The 17,545-nt window shown below is 39.6% G+C and overlaps 1 protein-coding gene across 2 annotated transcripts in view; it reads right to left on the reverse strand.

Annotated features, from left to right (window-relative positions):
• The window catches only part of ELF5 (E74 like ETS transcription factor 5), a 51,982-nt gene extending 51,603 nt beyond the window's left edge, over positions 1–379 (reverse strand). For both annotated transcript variants that reach the window (XM_074230460.1, XM_074230459.1), the window contains exon 1: positions 240–379. The gene's annotated coding sequence lies outside the window, so the exon portion shown is untranslated. The remainder of the gene's footprint in view (positions 1–239) is intronic.
• Positions 380–17,545: the final 17,166 nt, after the last annotated feature.

The raw sequence follows: 17,545 nt of genomic DNA on the forward strand, positions 1-17,545 counted from the left end.
GGGATTCCCTCTGCTTCAATCGAATTGTCCTGGGTGCCCCAGGACCCACCACCCATCTGGCAGGTGGGCCTCCTGGGAGGATTGATTGGATCAGAGCTCAAGGCCATCCACCAGAGACAGCCTCTTCAGGGGGCAAGCAGGAAGGAGCAGTGACAGATGGACAAAGCTGGTCTAATGAAGCCCCCCCCCAAGCTGGACCCCCACTGAAAATCCAGAGCAGAAAAGAAAATGGTGCTTACGTGAGGAGAGAGGCTAATAATCCTGCTGCTGAGCGGGCTGAGTTAGGTCCCAAGGGAGGGCTCCGAGGAAAGCAGCTCCTCTCAGCAACGGCCAGTGGGGCTGGAGGCACCTGCAGCTCTGTGATATAAGTAACACCTACAGACAGGTCCGTTTGGTTTTTCAGGTTTCAGCGCACAGCCCCTTTGATGACGGTGACATACAGTCTGACCAGTATGACACGGCTCCTTGGAGGGGGAGCCACTGGGGCTCACCTGAAGAAAGTTTACCTTTATCCTGTTTTTGTGCGGCATCCTCGTGGCCCAGGTAGGGGAGGAGGCCATGGCCACTAGACCCTAAACCACAGATGGCCTGACCTTCAGGGCCTCTGGGAGGGTGGGGAGGCTCCATCCCATGTCAATAGGTGCCACTGGCAATTATTAAGTGTGTACCACTGGCAAGGCACTGATGTTACAAGGACACAACAACACCATCATCATCATCATCATCATCATCATCATCATCATCACCATCCAGAAACAACCAAGAACAACTAATAACTAGTACTGAACACTAACCACTATCACCACTTCACAACAATCACCAAACAACGTCCAGTATCTATAATAATCAGCTGCCACCAAATACCATTACCACACAACACCACTACCACCACCACCATCAGCAACAACCAATAAGAACAACTACTAAACAATATCAGTGCACACCAACGCTGCAACAACAAAGCACCCCCCAACAAACTACCACCAAACATTAATACTACCACCAATATCAGCAACAACCAATAACAACCACTCCCAACAAACCACATCACCATCACACCATCGCCACCACCAGCAGGATAACATCATCAACAATCAACCACCGCTCAACACACAACACACAACACTGCAACAAACCATCACCACCACCACACAACAATGACAACAATGACAATTATCCTTGCTCAGAGGAGCTCTCACTGAACTTTATAAGAAACTGTCCCATCAATGCAATTTAACAAGAATTATTTTTTATGCTCCAAGCACTATTAGATGGTTCAATGGATAGAGCAACTGGTCTGGAGACAGGAAGACCTGAGTTCAAATCCAGCCTCAGACAAAAAATGAGCTACATGACCCTGAGCAAGTCACTCAAATCTTTTTGCCTCAGTTTCTTCATCTGATAAGTGGTCTGGAGAATGAAATGACAAACTCCTCCAGTATCTCTGCCAAGATAATCCTCTGAATATGGACAGAATGGTCCATGGACTCATGACCGAATGACTGAGCAACAACATGTAGCCATTAGACAGTTCAGTGGCTGAGCTTGGAGTCATGAAAGACTGGATTCAAATCCATCCTCAGACACTTACCAGCTGTGTGACCCTGGGTAAGTCACTATTCATCCCAGTTATCTGTAAAACAAGGATAATAGCAAGATCTAATTTCCATCGTTGTTAGGATCAAATGAGATCATTGCAAAGTATTTAGCATAATACTGGCATGTAGTAGGTGCTTAATAAATGCCTTTTTCCTTTCTTATCATATATTTGATCCTCAGAACAATCCTCAGAGGGAAATGCTATAATTAGCCCCATTTTATAGAAGAGGAAACCGAGGTTAAAAGTCAAGTCCAACACTAGGTGGCGCCACAGTGCAAAGATTGCTAGGCTTTGCATCAAGACCTGAGTTCAAAATTGACCTCAGATGCTTGCTAGCCATGTGACCTTGGGCAAGTCACTTAGCCCTGTTTGCCTCAGTTTCCTCATCAGTAAAATGAACTGGAGAAGAAAATGGCAAAACCACTCCAGTATCTCTGCCAAGAAAACTCCAAATGGAGTCGCAGAGTCAGACACAACAGCAACACCCTATCACTCCCTAACTCAATAAAGTCTAGTGGCTCCCTAGCATTTCCAAGAGCAAATAAAAAATCTGCTGGGGTCCAAAGGCCTTTATAACCCCCTACCCCCACTTTCCATGCTTCTTCACCTTCCCCTGAGCCCACATAATCTGTGACTCTGGATCCACAAGATTTTCAATGGCCAACCTCCAAGCCAGGAATGTCTCCCTCCTCCTTCTCCCTGCCTCAGTGACTTCCCTGGCTGCCTTGAGTCTCAGTTAAAATACCACCCAGAAGCCTTTCTAATCCCTCTTAATTCTAGTGTCTTCCCTTTGCTGCTTATTTCCAATTTAACCTGCTTGTTGGTTTCGAGGTGAATGCTTTTTTCCCTCCCTCATTAGATTAGAAGCTCCCTGATAGTTGTAGTTATTTTGGTATCTCCAGTTCTTAGCGCAATGCTTGTGGCATAATAACAGAAATAATAAATGTTTATTGACTGACTGAATCTGAGAGGGGTAGGTGACTTGCCCAGGGTCACAGAGGCATCGCTGGCTTCTGGTTCAGATGCTCTTCCTAAAGATTCTAACCATGCTCTTCTCCTTTCCTCTCCCTCCCCTCCTCTCTTCCATCCTCTTCTCCTCTCCTCTCTTTTCTTCCTCTCTCCCTCACATGCTTGCATTGCCTCACCATCCCAATATTTTACAGATTAAGAAATGGAGGCCTGGAGAGTTTGTCCTGTCCAAATTTTTCTCTCTCCCTCCTGGCCCTCTCCCCATCCCCATCCCCAAATAGCAGTTTATCACACACATTGTAGATGGCAATCACTCAGCAAGCATTTATGGAAGCCTCCCATGGGCTGGACATTCAGAGACAAAAATAAAACACTCTCTTTTCTTATTCTACTGGTACAGTCAAGAGTCTTTTTGAACCAGAGCTTCCCACTCCCAAACCAGTGGTTTGGTTTTTTTAAAAATTCTACCAGGAGAGGGGCGGCTAGGTGGTGCAGTAGATAAAGCACCAGCCCTGGAGTCAGGAGTACCTGGGTTCAAATCCGGTCTCAAACACTTAATAATTACCTAGCTGTGTGGCCTTGGGCAAGCCACTTAACCCCATTTGCCTTGCAAAAACCTAAAAAAAGAAGTTCTACCAAGGTGCTTCTTGAATAAATAGCTAAAGATAACAAAAGGTAATTTGGGGAGGGTGGCAGCATTAGCATATTGGGGGTGGGGGGCTGGTAAATGTGCATCAGGGAAGGCTTCACAGAGAAGGTAGCAGACATGGGCAGGGATGCTCAGTTATATAGAATAATTGGTAGGCACAGAGGCCGGTGGTGCATTATTGAGTTTGAAGGAATAATTAATAGCCTATTTGGGCTGTATTGTAGTGAGTGAAGGGTTACCATGGGAAATAAGGATGAAGAGAAGGCAGATGGTAGCCAGATTGTCCCTTAATTTCAGGGTGAGAGATTTTATTGAAGGGGGATTGAGAGTCGCTGAAGACTTGTGAGTACAGGAGGAAGATGATCACAACTTTGCCTTAGGAAGATAATTTTTTGGGCAGCTAGGTGGCGCAGTGGATAGAGCACTGTCCCTGGTTTCAGGAGTACCTGAGTTCAAATCTGACCTCAGACACTTAATAATTACCTAACTGAGTGGCCTTAGGCAATCCACTTAACTGCATTGCCTTGCAAAAAAAATAAACATAAAATAAAATAAAAAATTTATATAAAAAGCAAGATAATTTTCAAGTGAAGGGACTCTTTGGAAAGGGGACACATTGGAAGCAAAAAATTTTATTAGAAAGATGTTACAATAGTCTAGCTGAAAGATGATAAGGGCTTTGCCAAGGGAAGAGGGATAAGGATATAGAGACATGGAGGTCAAATGGATAAGACTTAGCAACCAACTGTGTACATAAATATGTATATATATATATATATATATATATATATATACATATATATGTACATATGTATATTTGCTTAATAGTACTATATTATTCCATTTACCTGTAGAAATAATTTTCAACAATCATTTTTGGAAGATTTTGAGTTCTAAATTTTTCTCTCTCCCTCCTGTCCCTCTCCCCATCCCCAAATAGAAGCAATCTGATAAAGATTGTATAAGTACAATAATTCCATATTAGTCATGTTGTAAAAGAAGAAAAAAATACAAGAAAGAAAAATAAATTTTTAAAAATGAGAATAGTAAGCTTTGATCCATTCTCTGGATGTGGATGACATTTTCAATCAGAAGTCTTTTGGAATTGTAGTTGATCTTTGTATGTTGAGAAGAGCAAAGTCTGTCTGGTTGCACATCTCACAATGTTGCTGTTAGTGTGTACAATGTTCTTCTGCTTCTGCTCTCTTCACTTGGCGTTGGTTCATGTAAGTCTAGGTTTTTCTGCTCATTTCTTATAGAACAAAAGCACTCCATTAAATTCATATACCACAACTTGTTCAGCCATTCCCCAGTTGATGGGGATCTCCTCAATCTCCAATTCTTTGCCACCACAAAAAGAGCCTTTGCAAATATTTCTGTACTTGTGGGTCCTCTTCCCTTTTTGATGATCTCTCTGGGTTACAGATTTAGTAGTGGTATTGCTGATTCAAAGGGTGTTGCACAGTTTGATTGCCCTTTTGGTAGAGTTCCAAATTGCTCTCCAAAATGGTTGGATCAGTTCGCAACTCCACCAGCAGTAAATCACTGTCCCAGTTTTATTATTTTTCATTTTTGTCCAGCTGCATATTATTAAGGAGAGGGAAGAGTCAAAGGTGACAGTAAGGTTATATACCAGGAGGATAGTGGTGTCCTCAAGATTCAAGGAGTTTTTTTAGGGGAATGATGATGAGTTACATGCTGGACATGTTGAGATCGAGATGCCTATGGGATATCCAATATAAATGTCTGGCAATAAACTGGTAATGCAGGTCTGGAGTTCAGGCTAGGTGTGTATATCTGGGAGTTATCAGCACAGAGATATTTGAACTCATAATACCAGAGAGATGACTGTAGGGAAAAAGAGAAGAGAAGAACTTGGGGAACACCCAGGCTGAAAGAGTTGTAGAGGAATGATGGTCTGGCAAAGGGGACTGAGGCAGGTAGGATCTTTCCTTCCTTTTGGAGATGAGGGACTGGGAAACAGTTTTGTACAACCAGGGAAGGAAGGCCAGTCATCCCTATGCTATTAGTCTGACTGTAGTCTGGTCTTCTCTAATTTTGGTAAAATAGTTATACCTTGGATAAAGTATGTTAATGGAAAGCAACCATTCCACTTTTGCTCTTCTAGTTCCCCCTTTGCTTATTGGATTAAAGGATTAATTATGGTTCAAAACATTATTTTTTGCCTTTTGGACCAAGTACTTCACATTCAAATGGCTTTGTGGGATTATATGTCCAAGCATGTGCTGTGAGTCTAGTGAGTCCATCTATTCCCTCATATTGCAAATAAGAAATAAATGAATGAGTGAATGAATGAATTAGGATCCAGAACTGAATTTATTTTTACACACACACACACACACACACACACACATCTTGTATGTGCAATTATTTATTTATTGTTTTTTCCATTAGAAGGTGAGCTCCTGCCCAACAACACCACTACTAGGTCTGAATCCCAAGAAGATCAAAAAAAAAAGGGAAAAACACCTTTTTGTACAGAAAAACATTTGTGGCAGTTTTTTGGGGGGGGAGGCAAAGAATTGGAAATGGAAGGGATGCTTATCAATCGATTGAATGACTGAACAAGTTTTGGTATATAATAGTAATGGAATACTTGTAAGAAATGAGTTTCAGAAAAATCTGGGAGGACTTACATGAACTTATCCAAACTGAAGTAAGCAGAACAAGGAGAACATTATACACTGTAACAGCAATAGTAAAAGGATGATCAATGAAAGACTTAACTACTCTGATCAAGACAAAGATCCAGGATAATTCCAAAGGAGTCATAATGATAAATGCTTTGTACCTTTAGAGAGAGAGAACAACACTTTTTAAAAATCTTTATTTTTGTTGTATTGTTTTGTTTGTTTTTGCAGCATGGCTAATATGGAAATATGTTCTGCATGAATATGTATGTACAATCAATATCAAATTGCTTGACTTCTCAAGGAGGGCATAAGAAGTGGGAGAGAGGGAGAGAATTTGGAACTCAAAATTTAAAAATATTATTTTCAATGAAATAAGACAATGTGATGATTGTTCCTGTAGAACCTATATCAGATTATTTGCTGTCTTGGGGAGGGAGAAAGAGAGGGAGGGAGAAAAAATTGGAACTCAAAATCTTACAAAAATGAATGTTGAAAATTATCTTTACATGTATTTTGAAAAAATAAAATACCAAAAAAAACCTTTTTTGGGAAAAAATTAAAAACCCCATTGTGAGTCCTTAAGGACAGACACTTTATATTTTTGCCTTTCTTTGTCTCTTCAGAGTTAGTCCATGCCTGTTCTGTAGTTAATGACTATAAATGTGAAATGAGTGAGCGTCTGATTTGTAGGTATTCGTCAGCTTTCCAATGCTATCTTTTACATCTCTTCCTAAGTGGTCATATCAAACACAGTGTCATTGACTTTATGTGGGGTCATCCTTTAGAACACAGAATTTTGGGGAAGCTAGGCAGTGCAGTGGATAGAGCACTAGCCCTGGAGTCAGGAGGACCTGAGCTCAAATCCAGCCTCAGACACTTAATCATTACTTAGCTGTGTGATTTTTTTTAAAAGAAAGATTTTATTTATTTTGAGTTTTACAATTTTTCCTCTAGTCTTGTTTCCCTCCCCCACCCCTCACAGAAAGCAGTCTGTTAGTGTTTACTTTGTTCCCATGGTCTACATTGATCTAAGTTGAATGTGATGAGGGAGAAATCATATCCTTAAGGAAGAAACATAAAGTAAAAGAGAAATAGCTATGTGATCTTGGGCACATTACTTAACACCATTACCTTGAAAACAAAAACAAAAACAAAACCAAAACCATAGAGTTTTTCTTGCCCCTGTCTATAATGTAAACAGAGTAAAAAATATGCTTTATGCTAAATATAAAAATAAGACTACCATTTTGTTGGGTCATATTGGAAATAGAAGGCATGAGCCTTCTATACCCACACATATAGTCACACCCACACTTGTCCATCTACAAGCTTCAAAAGCAAATGACTCTTTTGAGGCAGCTAGGTAGTGCAGTGGATAGAGTACCAACTTTGGAGTCAGGAGGATTTGAGTTCAAATCCAGACTCAGGTACTTCACATTTACTAGCTGTGTAACTCTGGAAAAGTCACTTAACTCGAATTGCCTTACCACAAGCAAACAAAAGAAATGACTCTTTAGAGATCAGATCACAACATTAGGCTATTATTCACTGTGTTGCAAAGGACTACTCTCTCCATTGCATAGCTGCCAAAAGATTCTTCTGAAAGTTCAAGTTTGACCATGACATTGTTCTGCAAAGTAACTATCTATGGTTTACTATCACTTCTAGGATAACAAATAAACCTCTCTGCTTAGTCTTCAAAACTCTTAACAATTTGGTTCATCATATTTTTCTAGAAAGTTCTCTGAGGTGACATTCAAGTTCAATTGCCTAACTGTCCTCTAACCAAGGCATTTCATCTCCAACTCCCATGACTTTTCCCAGACCGATCTTCTACTTCCCTCTTATTTCCACTCCTTAGAATCCATAGCTTCCCTTATGGTCTATCTTGCCCAGCACCTCTTCTTGTTCAATCTCCCTCTCCATTATTATTATTATTGTTCTCTGTCTAGTAAGATTATCTTTCATTTATTTATTCCTGTACATATTTGCAGATACTCAATGGTGAGAAAGATGTAGAGAATTAAGACATTCCTGCTATCATTATTGTTTGATGAATATAAAAAAGCAATTGGTTTAGCCGAAGCAAAAATCACAATCAAAAGCCTCTTTTAATAAGGTGCTTCCCAGGTTTATATTAAAATCACAGAAGATTCCTTGAAAAATAGAACAACAGAACTGAGTTAAATTTATAAAAAAACCCCCAAGCCATTCCCCAATTGACAAATGATCAAAGGTTATGCAAAAGCAATTTAGAGATGAGGAAATCAAAACTATCCATAGTCAAATGAAAAATTGCTCTAAATTACTACTGATTGGGGAAATGCAAATTAAAGCTGCTCTGAGGTACCATCTCACACCTATTAGACTGGCCAATAGAACTGGAAAGGACAATGTTCAATGTTGGAAGGGATGTGGGAAATCTGGGACACTAATACATTGTTGGTGGAGCTGTGAACTTCTGGAGAGCAATTTGGTATTATGCCCAAAAGGCGATATAAATGTGCATACCCTTTGATCCAGCAATACCACTACTGGGTCTATACTCTGAAGAGATTATGCAAAAGGTTAAAAACATCACTTGTACAAAAATATTCATAGTAGCCCTGTTTGTGGTAGCAAAGAATTGGAAACTGAGTGAATGTCCATCAGTTGGGGAATGGCTTAGCAAACTGTGCTATATGTATGTCATGGAACACTATTGTTCTATTAGAAACCAGGAGGGATGGGAATTCAGGGAAACCTGGAAGGATTTGCATGAACTGATGCTGAGCGAGATGAGCAGAACCAGAAGAACATGGTTAACCCTAACAGCAACATGGGGGTGGTGGTCAACCTTGAATGACTTACTCAGGGACAATTTTGGGCTATCTGCGATGGAGAATACCATCTGTACCCAGAGAAAGAACTATGGAGTTTAAATAAAGAGAAAAGTCTATTACTTTCAATTTTTTAAAAAAAGTGACTTATGTACTATATAATTTCGCTATCTATAATATTTTATTTTCTCCTCAAGGATATGATTTCTCTCCCAACACATTCAATTTCAATCAATGCATAGCATGGAAACAATGGAAAGATTGTCAGACTGCCTTCTGTGGCGGGGGGGAAGGATGGAGGGAAGGGAGGGTGGAGGAAAAAATGTAAAATTCAAAACCTTACAGAAAATGATAGGTAGAAACTACTATTGTATATAATTAGAAAATAATTAAAATATTAATTTTAAAAATGCTATGCATATCCAGAGAGAAATCTGGTGAACTCTGAATTCAGATTGAAACATACTTTTTCACTTTCTGTAAAAAAAAAAGAAAAATAGAACAACACAGATTATTTTGTCAGTGGCCCTTTGCTTATTAATATCAAGGGAGGCATCCAATAGGCTGTACACTTATCACTGGAGATATTTGCCAGTGTCAATGACGAAACTCAGCAAAGACTTCAAATCAGAAGATGCTCTGTAAAAGATGAAATCCTCCAAAGAGATGCTCCTATTTACTGATGCCATTTTGATGATTTCAACAAGCCCTGGAATAATGGAAAGCATCCTACATGAGGTCTGTATTCTTTCTAAAGAGTTTAGACTAACTATTCACATAGGACAAACCAACTGAATGAAGGATGATTATTGTCTACAAGGTATGCGTGGGTCCCACGCAGCTTTCAAAGCTCACTCATGGAGTATTATTACATTATATTAACATGCTCATTGGTAATATGGGTTACAAATTCAATCATAAATAACTATGAAATCCTACATGAGACTCTTGGAAAGTTTTGGCTTGTCACTCAGCCCAGAAGAGAGCAGTGGTAGAATAGTGCATAGATTTCAACCATCAACATTTCAACCATGGGCATTGATTGGGTCTAGAATTGAGCAAGAGAAAGAGAGGCTGGATTGATCCTGTTAACTTGCACAGTTTTAATGACCCCAAGCTTCAACCTGAAATAATAACAATAATTTTCCATTGATGCCCCAAGACTGCAAAGCAGTTTGGTAAGAACAATATCTACCATGTAGCCTGGGTTAGTTCTTCCTTAAAAGTTATTAAAATCATCCTTTAGACTTAATTGACTGGGGGAATAAGTCTGGGCAATGGATCAAGCTTCATTATGATCCAAGCATAAAAGCCAGCCCAAAGGGAGTCAGAAGCAGAGGGGAGAAGTCAAAGAAGGACTCTTACACCTGACTGGCATGTCATTATGGGGAAACATATTGGTGTAGAGTTGATGCTGTATCCTTGCTGAGTACACTTTCCATGCCGTAAGTAACTTTTATTTAGTGCTTGATGGTTTACAAAGTTTTTCTTGTTTCATTCCAATTCTGAATTAGAATTGGAACAGGTTTGATGTCCATCCATGAAATATCAAAGATCCTGAGAAATTAAAGTTGAGAGTTACTCAGAGAACAGCAGGGGAGAGGGATATGATTGATGTGAAATGGTAGCCCATTTCTAATAATGAATTCTGTAGAATACTTGACTTCCCTGGCTTCCTTCAAACACCAACTTATATACTACCTTCTACAGGAAGCCTTTACCATTCTCTCTAAATTTTAGTGCCTTTCTTCTCTTGATTATCTCCTATTTAGCTTCTTGGTACATAGTTGTTTGCACATTGTCTTCTCCATTAGAATGCAAGCTCCTTGAGGGCAAGGATGGTCTTTTGTCTCTTTTTGTATCCCCATCTCCTAACACAGTGTCTGGATCATCTTTGCTGACTAAAAGAAAGGATGCTATGGTCAGAGATATGGCCTTGACAGATGATGGGCCAGTCATATATAGGCAAGGGCAAAAGATAACTGATGAATAGTCATGTGATTCATTATTTCACTCAATATCTATAAAACTGGAGGAGGAAGAATTCTATGAGAGGAGATAGAAAAGAGAAGCAAAGGACAAGACACAGTGGTTAGTTCATTTGTATTAGATTGGAAGGTGAGGTGGAGGAGGGGGAAGAGGAAGATGTAGAGATTGGAGAAAATAGGTAGTAAGTCAGTTCTGTTATAACATTGATAAACATATTTCTAAAAATCACCATGACATAAAAAAGTCAAGCAATAAAAACCACAGGACATATGGGAAAAATGAAATTAGAGTCACAACACTCAAAAACATCATCAGTGATACATTAAGAAAGAAGATAGAAACCTAATAAAAGAGTAGCACAGTTTTATATATGTTAAATGCTTAAGAAATACATAAATATTACAATAAATAGTGGTGCTTATACCCTGGATCCCACAGGTTGGCAAAGGTGATGGTCGGGGAGAAAAGGTGACCTTGGGGGACACTATGTGTGGCCCAGCCCTCCTTCACCCAAGCTCCTACATTTTCAGAAGATATACAATAAATATACCTCTTTATCTTGAAAAAGACCTGAAGTTTTCTGTGGAGATGGGTATAGGAAGGGTTGTGGCTTGTGAGTTATTGTGAAGAGGTGACGTCTTCTGAGTTCACCATGTTTCTTATGGGTGAAATGGAACATATTGCTTGTTCTCTCTTCTTCTATGAGATAGGTTCCTTGAAGGCAGGGGTTGCCTTTGTCTCTTTTTGTATTCTTAGTGTTTAGCCCAGCATACAGCAGACACTTCATTAATATTTATTGATTGACTAATAGTCTAGATAAAAAGAAATGGGAGCCAGAACCATAGTGTCAGCAACAGAAACCGAGACAATGAGATAAAGCAGGCAGATGGGAGCAATGAGTTCAGAAGTGGTTATGGGGAAGGGGGAAAGAAAGAGGTCAGAGATAATGTGGAGGTTTGGGGTCTGATTCACTGGAATAGACTGGTGCCATTAATAGAACTAAAGGAAGTCACAAGGAGTAGATGTGAATATATGTGAATATCTATGTGTGGTAAAATATGCTATGAAGAAACTAATTTTTATAGTCAAGGCATTTAAGAAAATTATGATTCCTTCTTCCCTCCCTCCCTTCCTCTCTCCCTTCCTTCCTTCCTTTCTTCCTTCCTTCCTTCCTTCCTTCCTTCCTTCCTTCCTTCCTTCCTTCCTTCCTTCCTTCCTTCCTCCCTCCCTCCCTCCCTTCCTTCCTTCTTGGCAATAGGAATTAAGTGACTTATCCAGAATTGCACAGATAGTAAGTGTCTGAGGTCAAATTTGAATTCAAATCCTTCTGACTCCCGAAATTACATATTCATGAAAATATTATAATCAAGTTTATGTATTGTGACCTAAAGGGGGTGTGTGTGTATGCATACACATATAATATATATATACATATATACATCATAAATTAGTGAACAGGAGTAAGGAACACAGATAATACAGGCAACATTATGCTGTGTTTTCCTTTGCTTAACAACCTTTATTGTTGCATTCATCCTACAAATGATATTATATTTGTAAATAACTTTTTGCCAACTTGAAAGATCTATATATATTTTTGTGAACTAATATATAATTAAGTATACTCTAAATCTTTATATAAATGTTCATTTCTGTTATTAGTATTGGAAATCAGCAGAATGTAACGGATAGAGCTGGCCTGGAAGTTAGACAGACCTGAGTTCAGGAAGTTTCCCCTTTTGCCTGCCCCCTGCTCTCACACCGGCTGTGTGATTCCCTGGGTAAGTCACATAACCTCAAAATGCTTTAGACACATCCTAAGACTATAAATTACATATTGTTTGTTCTTCATTGAAGAAGATCATGACATTGGGTTAATTGGATTTGAGTGGGGTGGGGGGCTGGGCTAAATCACTAATCTCATTTTCTCCTCCAGAGCCATCTGGGTCCAGTGACCAGATACGAATCAGGATGACAGGAGATGACCCTGGATGTGATGCAATCCTTGCCAAAGGTCACACAGCTAATTAGTGTCAGAGAAGGGATTCGAACTCCTGTTCTTCTGATTCCAAGGTCAGCATTCTATTCACTGTGCCATACTTCACATAATATGGTTGATAGAATTTCCTTATCCCAAGGATTCCCTAGGCTGATGGAATTACAGGTTCAGTCTTTATCTCTCGGTGTTGTTGCTGTTATTATCATTATTATTATTATTACCTTTTCAACTGAATTTTATATCACTCCTTTCCATTCCCTCAGCATTCCGCTTTGGCAATGCCCCCTTCTTGCTTTTGTCCAGGTTGTCCACTTGCCTGAAACATCCTCATCATCTACATCAGTTCAATTTAATTCAGTTGATTCCATGCAATTTCATCAATTCTATCATTAATTAATGCCCTAATACTTCTGTCTGGTCCTGGGCTAGGAATCCTTTTTATTTCAATACTATATTGGTCCCCTCAGTCTGAAAGTGATTTCGATCTCCTCAAAATTTTCCTGGAGAGCTCCACCTGAATCTCTTCTGTGCTCCTATCATGTGGTAATAAGGATTATTTGGCCATCAGGTCCAGGGGGAAAGCCCTTGGAGAGTTAAGAAGAAAGAAGAGTACGGTGAGAACAGATTATCATTAATCACATACTCACAAATTTAAGAGATGTTTATCTATGACTGACTGACTAACTCAGAGAGGCCAAGGGCTAAGGTGGGTATTATCACAATAGAGATACCACTCAGTGTTAAAATGAATCAAGATTTCTGGGCACATAGTAAGTTTTCAAATAATATTATTTGCTAATGGTTCATTCTTATGACCTTTTCTTTCCTCTTAATACCCCTTACTCCCTTTCTTATCCTTCTATTTCCTTTTTTGGGCTTCTCTCTCTCTCTCTCTCTCTCTCTCTCTCTCTATCTATCTATCTATCTTTGGGTATTTCTCTCTCCTTCCTATCTTCTCTCTCTTTTTGTCTTCTCTCTTTCTCTCTGATGGTTTTCTCTCTGCTAATGCTATTAATAGAAATAGAACCACAAGAAGCAGAGTTGGATTTTATCAGTGTGTGTGTGTGTGTATGTGTCTGTGTCTGTGTGTCTGTGTGTTTGTTGTGTGTATGTGTATGTAGGCAAGTATCCTTTGAAGAAACTAATTTTTATAAAGACCTTTAAGAAAATTATATTTTCTTAGAGAAATAGTATAATCAAGCTCTATGTATTGTGGCATAGTGTGTTACCTCCAAAATCACAGAGTGGACCGGAGGAGGCAGAGCAGATAATACAGATCAGTTCCTATTGCTCTATACTTCTTCCTTCTCTCCATTTCCCCTACCCTGCCCAAGAGTCCTGATTCAGTTTATAGCTCAGAGTGGTATCCCTGCCAGGATAACCCACGGACTCTCCAGGTAATGATCGACATGACCACACTCTTCTTTCATCTTGGCTGCTTCCCCCATGGAACTTACAATGACCACTATGATTATCCAAAGAGAGGGAGGGGAAAAGGGGAAAGTGATTCATTTGGGACCACAGAGAAGCCGAGAATAGAATTTAGCAGTTTTCTTGTGTTGCCCTTTTGCTTATAATAAAGATTCTCATATAAAGAATCTTTCAATTAGGCATATTTTTACTTATTTTCTTTTGATTAGGTAAAAGAAGTCATTCTTTGCTTGATTTCTTTCTTACCCTACCTAGATCCCTGAATGGTCATTGCCTCAATTAAACTGAGAGACACCTTAGCTTAAAAAGGTCAAGGTCTCCCACTGCATCTGGAGTCATCTCCAGTTGTCCTGATCCATAGCTGGCCACTGGACCCTGTTGGCTCCAGGATGAGACTGGTGACTTTGCATAGCTCTCCCTCTCTTAAATCCAATTCCCTTGCTTATCAAGGCATCATGTCCCTGATGTCGAGGTCCTCTTTGAAAATGAAGGGCAAACAACAACACAACAGCTTATCTGCATTTCCCCAGTATAATGTAAGCTCCTCAAGGGCAGGAATTACTTCTTCTGTTTTTGTCTCCCTAGAGTCTTGCACATTATAGACATTTAAGAAATGTTTGGAAAATGGCTCAATTGTTATCTCATCCTTTTCACCAATCCTAGAATGATAGTCCTTCTATTCTATGCCCTGACAGGAATTAATCTGGAATATTATATATGATAAAGGTTCCTTGAGAAGAGGGATTTTCAAAAATTTCTATCCCAAATCTAGCATTGTACTCAATAAATGTTTATTAATTGCTTGCTTGATTGGTTCTAGATACTTGTTATTCTAGAAATGTATGATCTGGAGAAGGTCCAGAGGAAGGCACCAAGATGGAGACAGAATTGGGGAACGACTATCAATGATCCATCAGAGAAACTGGGCAAGTTGATCCTGGAGAAGTCTTAGATAGGACACGACAGTTGTTTTGTGTATTTGATGGATTGTCATGTACCTAAAGGACTAGATATATTCTGCTTGACTCCGGAGAGCAGAACCAGGAGCAATGGGTGGAATTCTCAGCAATGGGTGATATAAGGGAAAGTTCTCTCATAATAAAAGCTGCTCCTAAGTGGCATGTGTTGCTTCAGGAGTGTGAGTGATTCTTCGCCTGATGTCTTTTAGTAAAGGCTTGTCAAGCTACAATATTGCAGAAGGCTTTCCTAAGTAAGGACTGGTGGGCCCCTGAAGTATTTTCCAACTCAAATTCCTAGGCAATATAATGGTCCAACTTTTACAAGGTCACCCAAGAAGAGGGGCCGGCCCATTCCCTGAAATAGGAATAGAAGCCTGCTGAGACAGGTGCTCTCTCTCCCTCAACCTCTCAGACCTTGGTTCAGAATGTTGGTCAACAGCAAACCCTTTAATCACCTCAGCCCATAAGTCGGTCAATAAATAATAGCCCACCAGTGGCGCAGGCTGATTCAGGGTAACAACCCTGACCTTTGCCTCTACTACCATTACAACCTACTCAGATTTCTGGGTAACAACAAACAGCCCAGTCCACTCTTTGGGTAAGATCCTGGAACTGTGGCAATGAATGTGAGTACAATGATGGCAATGGAGGGGTACAGTCTCAGAAAAATTCTGGGTCTGTTCTTTTAAAACCATGCCCAGTGTTGGAGAAACTGAGATCTTTCAAAGTCTATGATCCCAAGGATTTGAATTGGAATGTGAAAGATGGCTAGGTTTTCATTATCAAGAGTTACTCCTGAGGAGGGGATTCCCTATTCCACTAAATATAGATACTTGGTACAGAGAAGAATATGACACTAGGAAAAGGGATATTGCTTATCACTCCATGAGTGGGAAAGGCTTTTCTTACATATTTTTTACCTCAATGGCAATGGATATTTCTGCACCATAGTCAGAGTTGAAATCTGCTGTGGATTGCCACCTATGTGCAGGTGTGGTCCCACAACAAAAAGACCAGTGTAGCTAAATTTGTTGTTGCTTATCATCCAATTGTCTGCAGGGGAATAATTTGTTTTTGGTCATTTTCACTCTCAAAAGTCATCTCCCACATTATATATAGATCAGTGGAGGAATGCTCACATTTATGAACTTTAGTTCTTTAAAGTAATGAAAAATTATTATTCATTCTCTAGGTGCCCACCAATATTAACTCATTGAGACCTCCATCTTTGAGAACTAAAGGGAGGATACCTTGAATTTTCCTTCTTAGAAAATGAACTTTCATAGGGCTAGGGCATGGGAGTAGATTCCATCTTCCTTTAGAGGAGGAACCTCCTGGTCTCCTCTTGCCACTTTTTTTTAAATTTGAGGCAATGGGATTAAGTGACTAGCCCAGGTCACACAATTAGGCAATTATTAAGTGTCTGAGGCTGGATTTTAACTCAGATACTCCTGACTCCAGGGCCTGTGCTCTATCTACTGTGCCACCCAGCTGCCCCCTCTTGTCATTTTCAAGAAACCATGTTTTGATATATCTGGAAAGCAAATGAAGCTGATAGAGTTTCATTTCTTTTTTGTTTGTTTGTTTTGTTTTTACAAGGCAAATGGGGTTAAGTGGCTTGCCCAAGGCCACAGGGCTAGGTAATTATTAGTGTCTGAGGTCAGATTTGAACTCAGGTACTCCTGACTCCAGGGCTGGTGCTCTATCCACTAGAGTTTCATTTCTGTGATGACTTTCTATTCTATTCCAAGGCATTCCATTCCATTCCATTATCACCTTCCTCTCTTTGAATCCAAAGACTTAGTGAGGCAGGGCACTTATTAAAAAGAAGACATTTTCTCATTTTTCTATCCTTTTTCCAAGGAAAAAGAAAATAGCCTTGAGAACTCACAGGAGACCACCATACGTATTAATAACCTGTTAACAATAATATTATCTGCCATGTATATAGCCCTATAAAGTTTGCAAAGCATTTTATAATAATAGCTCATATTTATATAGTTTGAAAAATAGTTTATCTGCATCATTTAATTTTATCCTCAAAACAAGTCTGAGAGATAAATAAGGTTGTAGTTGTTCAGTCATTTTTCAATTGTAGCTGTGATTGTGTCTGACTCTTTATGACTCCAGGGTTTCTTGGCAAAGATACTGGAATAGATACTGCTGTGGCTTGCCATTTCCTTCTTCAGTTCATTTTACAGATGAGGAAATTGAGGCAAACAGGGTGAAGTGACTTGCCCGAGCTCACACAGATAGTAAGTGTCTGAGGCCAGCTTTGGACTCAGGTCTTGACTTTTGACCCAATACACCATTCACTGTACCACCTAGCTAATAACCATTGTTGTTGTTCAGTTGTGTCCAACTGTTCATGACTCTGGGGTTTTCTTAGCAATAATCCTTTTCCAGCTCATTTTACAGATGATACAAATGGTGACTTGCCCAAGGTCACGCAGCTAAGTAAGTGTCTGAGGCCATA

The sequence above is a fragment of the Macrotis lagotis genome, chromosome 3, assembly GCF_037893015.1.
Source record: "Macrotis lagotis isolate mMagLag1 chromosome 3, bilby.v1.9.chrom.fasta, whole genome shotgun sequence".
Taxonomy (NCBI): domain Eukaryota; kingdom Metazoa; phylum Chordata; class Mammalia; order Peramelemorphia; family Peramelidae; genus Macrotis; species Macrotis lagotis.